The sequence below is a fragment of the Petaurus breviceps genome, unplaced genomic scaffold, assembly GCF_028583685.1.
Source record: "Petaurus breviceps papuanus isolate PSGF00001 unplaced genomic scaffold, PetGlider_PUasm1.0 90822, whole genome shotgun sequence".
NCBI lineage: Eukaryota > Metazoa > Chordata > Mammalia > Diprotodontia > Petauridae > Petaurus > Petaurus breviceps.
The window spans coordinates 5,020,394-5,026,393 of record NW_027187351.1 but is presented as its reverse complement, the minus strand read 5'-3'; the positions used below and the strand labels follow the sequence as shown (position 1 = coordinate 5,026,393).

The 6,000-nt window shown below is 39.6% G+C and overlaps 1 pseudogene; it reads left to right on the top strand.

Annotated features, from left to right (window-relative positions):
* LOC138148059 (serine/threonine-protein kinase ICK-like) overlaps positions 1 to 6,000 on the top strand; it is a 134,227-nt pseudogene that overhangs the window by 28,658 nt on the left and 99,569 nt on the right.

The window sequence follows — 6,000 nt, the reverse complement described above, 5'->3', positions numbered from 1 at the left end:
CCCCCCCCCCCCGTGAAATGCACGCTGCACTCCGAGCTGCATCCAATCAGAGCTGCAGCAGTGAGCGCATCATCCTGTTCATTATTGAATAAAGGTACATTTTTTTGTTCACATTTACCTGTTTATTAAAATTGCTGTCAATGTTCATTAAAATAAGCCCTCCCCTGAAAATAAGCCCTCTGGTGTTTTCTGTCCAAAAAAAAATAATGACAGTGTTTTATTATCAGGGAAACACGGTATATGCTGGGTACTAATGCTAGGTGCTGCAGACACCATGTCCAAAATAAAAATTCAGTTCTCACCCTTAAGGAGCTTATGTATCACTAAGAGTTACAGCATCCAAAGAGATATCTACAATATAATTTTAGGAGAGAGGGAGCACTCATCACCAGGAAACTTGTTTTGTTGTTAGGGCATATTTCTGAAGAATTTCACAGACACCAGAAGTCCTCTTTACTCCTTCTTTGCTAGGAGCCAAGGCTTCCTCTATTCCTAATTCCAATTCCCCTAAAAGCTGCAGGTTCTATTATACTGTGCTGCATGAGACATGGTAGCCTGTGAGGAAATGGGCATTCCTCTGAGAGGTGGGAGACCTGAATTCTGGTCTTCACTCTGCCACTAAATCACTTTGTGGAACATTGACATGTTACTTCACTGCTCCAGGGCTCAGTGTCCAGCTCTGTGAAAAGAAATACTGGACAAAGTAATCTCTGAGGATCCCTTCCAGGTCTAATATTCTATGATACTTCATGTGTCCTTTGTAAATTCTTTGATCTCTTATTGTAAGGTGCTTGTATATACTTGGTTGCTTCACAGTTTACCTAGTTGGGGTGATGGATTTGTATTTATCTACCCACATTTGGTTCCCCTTTAGCAAGATGGCCAGCCTAGAGTAAGAGTGGTGATCTGTGACCAGGAAGGAGTCAGCCAATTAACATTTATTAAACACCTACTACTATATGTGCCAGACACAGTGCTAAGTTCTGAGGATGCAAAGGAAGGCAAGAGGCAGTCTCTGCTCCCAAGGAGCTCCCATTATAATGGAAGCAAATATATGCAAACAACATACATACAAGATATATACAGGGCAAATTGGAGATGATCAGCAGAGAACAGGCACTAGACTGAACGGGAATCAGGGAAGGCTTCCTGTAGAAGGTGGGATTTTAGTGAAGCACAGTGGTTGGCAGGCTCTGGACATTAGCCAAGGGTCAAATTAATCAGTGGCTTTAGCTTCATTAACCCAGTATTCTAGCCAGTTAATAATATCAACATTAATAACTAGCATTTATATAGCACTTTAAGGTTCGCAAAGTGTTTTACAAATATCTCATTCTTCCTTCACAACAGTCCTGTGATGTTGGTGCTATTATCATCCCCCATTTACAGATGGAGAAATTAAGGCCTATAGAAATGTGACTGATTTGCCCAACTCACATGGCTAGTAAATGTCTGAGGCTACATTAGAACTCAGGTCTTCTTCAATCCAGGTTCAAGGCTGTATCCACTGTGCTACCTAGCAATTTCTGTTAAGTTCCCCATCTTCACATCAATGCTATAAATAAAAGTGTGTCTCTGTTCCTTTCTTTAAGAATGGAAAGGTCTGTAGTGTGAGACCAACACTCCTTTTGCTTCTTGGTTCCATGCACAAGGTCTTCCATCCTTCCTTCATTTCCATATTTCCTTTTAATTTTCTTGCTGATTTGCTGCCCCAGGACCTGACAGTACTGTTTTGTAACATGTGTCAGTTGCTGAATGCCAAAAATGCAGAACTCACCCTTGGATCTTCTTGTCTCCATGGGGAGGCCTATTATCCACTGTGACAAGCTGTTCCTTTTCATATGTCTTAAATATATGTGCTTATGTAGATACATGTACACAGAGACCCATTATATTATAAATATATGTAACATATATTTGTGTGTATACATAAATACACACAAATCCAGGAGGTAGAGTAAAACCTTATTAATTTTGATTCTGTTAATGCCAAATTTTCCTATTTTAACTCTGGAACTTGCCTTTTAACCATATGTGTGGGGCAGCTAAGTGGTACAGTGGATAAAATGCCAGGCCTGGAGTTAGAAAAATCTGGGTTCAGATCCAGCCTTAGACATTTACCAGCTGTGTGACTCTGGGCAAGTCAATTAAGTCGTTTGCCACAGTTCCTCATCTGCAAAATGGGAATAATGATAGCTCCTACCTCCCAGGGTTGTTGTGAGGGCCAAATGATACGATATTGGTAAATTGCTTGGCACATAGTAGGCACTATATAAATATCAGCTATTATTATTAAATATTATAATGTGAGGAGGAAAAAATATTTACTTGGCAAATTCAGGCTTAGGAAAGGAAAGCATGTTGAAAGACAGCCACCTGTGCTGTTTAAGCAGATTGTCCCCAAATGCTTTCAAGTGGTACATAGTTAGTTATAAGGTGTTTCTGTAACTATAAATCATGTTCTTGTGAATCCTTTAAGGCTCTTCCACTTGGGTAGTGTCCACTCTGTTTGACCGCTGTATTTGTATACGTATAATCCTACTGGTGGGGTAGGATGCCCTAAAAGTATGTGAATGCAGCTCTGGTGTTTCTTCAAACAGCAAGTGGGGTGCAGTGGCTGCACTGACCAGTCATGGATGTGGGAGGGATCTAAGTGTGAATCCAGCCCCTGATGCTCCCTAGCTCTGTGTCCCCGGGCAAGTCACATAATCCTCGGTCAGTCCATCTTTCCTTTGTTCTAAGAAAAGCAAAAGACAATCCTTACTCTCAAGGGGCATGATAAATATTTCCATGCAATTCTTGCTTTGTGTGATTTATCATTCTCACTTGTCTGAAAGCTCAAACATAGGTCATATCGGGAGGGCATGTGCTCTGTGCATCCTTTCTATACAAACTGTTTCCCTCATAGGAATTATACCAGTCAGTCCTTGCTTCATGCCTTTTCTAAGAAAGAATGCAGACTGTTGGCAGCTGCTCACCATGTGACCAAAAGCAATATATTCATGAGGAAACATTTTACCATGCAAAACTTTTATCTACTTTGATGCAAACTATAGCCACTTGGATGCCCAATAGATGTTCTTGAGTTTTTAAGAATGATTTTAAAATTTTCAACTCAACGTACTGTACTTTTGTATCGGTTTATGTGAAGACCTTATTGTAGATGGGTTATGGAAGCTGAGTCAAGGGTGAGCAACACATTAATCCAGTTTTTCCCTGTGTGCCCTGGGTTAATCGTTTTAAGCTAAAAAGCTGATATGATGGTGTGAGTCCAAGCCTCACCTTCGTTACCCAATCAGTAAGACCATTTGATTACCTGCTGATTTAAAAAAAAATTGAGTGAGATTATATTTTTAATGCAAATAAAGGAATAGAGGAAGGGGGAAACGTCATTTTCAGGGAAAGGCCACAGAATCCAATACCTCCCTTTGAATAATGTGTTGTATGGCCATTTAAAAACACTCCTTAACTTTGTGTGAAGAAAGTTCACTTGACTCGAATAAAGTTACTTTTAAGAAATGTTGGTTTGAGGGTTTTCTTTCTGTATTTGTTTCTATCATCCAAGGATGAGTTTGATATTTTATAATTTTACTCTTGCTGTGAAGTTCATCCATGATTTTATTATTCTTTTTCACACTGAGTACATTGACTCCTGTCACATTTACAAATGAATTTGCAGCAATCTGCAGATGTTTCTCCTCTAATTTGGGAGTTTCATAATTTGACTTTTCATTCAATCAACAACAAATGCCTACTGCGTGCCTGGTATAGTTCTCAGGGACATACAAAGAAAGGTAAGAGACAGTCCCTGCTGTCAAGCATCTCTAGATCCAATGGGGGAGACAACATGCAAATAAGATATATACAAGATAAATTAGGGACAAACAAGGAGAGAGTAGGTATGACCATTTAGCGGAAATTTGCAACATCTTGTAGAAGATGGGGGTTCAGTTGAGATTTGAAGGAAGGAAGACAAAGAAATCAAGAGATGGAGATAAGTAAGGAAAGCATGAACTGAGCCTCAGTTTCTTTATCTGTGAAATGATGATAATGGAGTGAGAAGGAATGTCTTATGTGAGGAACAGCCAGGAAGTCAATGTCACTGGACTTCAGAATACACCAAGGTAAGGTGTAAGAAGACTAGAAAGTAGGGAGGGGACTTTGTCTTTTAGGGCTTTGAAGCTAAATAGAGGATTTTATAAGTGTTTCTGGAGGTGTTAGGGAGCCACTGGAGTTTACTGAATATGTATGTGTGACATGGTCAGAGCCACACTTCAGGAAGATGAGACAGAAGACCTAAAAAAATTCTCATTTGTATATATGTGTGTAGATGTGTGTGTACACATGAGTGTGTATATGTTTGTATATATGTGTCCATATGTGCATTTTTAGATGTGTGCATGTATGTATGTGTGTGTTTAGATGTCTATGTATGTGTGTTTAGATGTGTGTATGTATATGTGTGTGTATTTAGATGTGTGTGTACATGTATACATGTACTTTATTTTTTAATTCATAAAAAAAATGAGTTCCAAATTCCTCTTCTCCAGTTCCTTCCTCATCCATTGAGAAGGCAAGTAATATAATATCAGTTATACATGTGAACTCATGAAAAACATTTTCATATTAGCCTTGTTGAAAAAAAAAAGCAAGATAAGTGAAAAAATTACTCTCTGGATATAGATAGCATTTTTCACTGTGAGTCCCTTGGAATTGTCTTGGATTATTTGTCTTGATTAGAATAGCTACATCTTTCACAATTGATCATCATTACAATATTGCGGCTACTGTGTACAATGTTATCCTAGTTCTGCTAACTTCACTTTGCATTAATTCCTGTAAGTAGAAGACTTTTTAAAAATCTGGTAGAGAAAACCTACTTTGTATACCTTCAACTGTGTGTAGCCTGGATCTTCCTTGAAGCTGTCTTTATAAAAGCATATCGTTCACAAGCCTCTGATGTTTCCCTTATATTCTGATTAACTAGAGGTTGCATTAATTCAAAACAAATGTATTTAATTAATTGTATTGTTCAATCCAGTCCAGCTCTCCCTAACTCCTTTTTAGGGATTTTCTTGGCAAAGATACTGGAGTGTTTTGGCAGTTCCTTCTCCAGCTCATTTTACATATGAGGAAAGTGACACTAACAGGGTTAACTGATTTGCCCAGGGTCCCACAGCTATCAAGTGTCTAAAGTCAAATTTGAACTCAGGTCTTCCTGACTCCAGGACTGTCACTCTATCCAATGAGCCACCTACCTGTCTCTAAATTAATTTTAACAGTATAGCAAGGTAAATAGCAAAGAGAATTCCCCTTCCCTCTTTCCCCTTCCCTACCCCCCAATAATACAGTGGCACGTCGCCACAGATTCCCATGCCACTGGTAGGACAGGAGAGAGAACACAGGAATTACTGGGCAACTTTCTCATTCTTACCATTGCATCTTAGCTCAGATGACTCTTCCTTCTATCTACCACCATTCCAGCTTTTCTGTTCTGGGACCATAATCAAATCAATCCTGACAGTGCTCTAGGAAAGGGTGCAACAATCCTACTCTCCCAGGGCTGCAATCACTTTCTTGCATAACTTTCTGAAACAAAATTCTCCTTCCCTCACCCCAACCCTTATGCCAAGCCTGGAGTCAGAAAGGCTCATCTCCTTATTTGACTCTTGACAGGTTACTTAACCTTTATCTGCCTCAGTTTCCTCATCTACAAAATGGCTAATAATAATGGCACCCACCTATCAGGGTGGTTGTGAGAATAAAACAAAATGATGTTTGTTAAGGTGCAGTTAGATGACTCAGTGGACAGAGCACTGAGCCTGGACTCAGGAAGACCTGAGTTCAAATTTAGCCTAAGACACTCACTAGCTGTGTGACCCTGGGCAAGTCACTTAACCTCTGTTTTCCTTACTCTATCAGAGAAGGAAATGGCACAGCACTCCAGTATCTTTGCCAAGAAAACCCCATGGACAGTATTGATGTGCTGGGAAGGGGTCA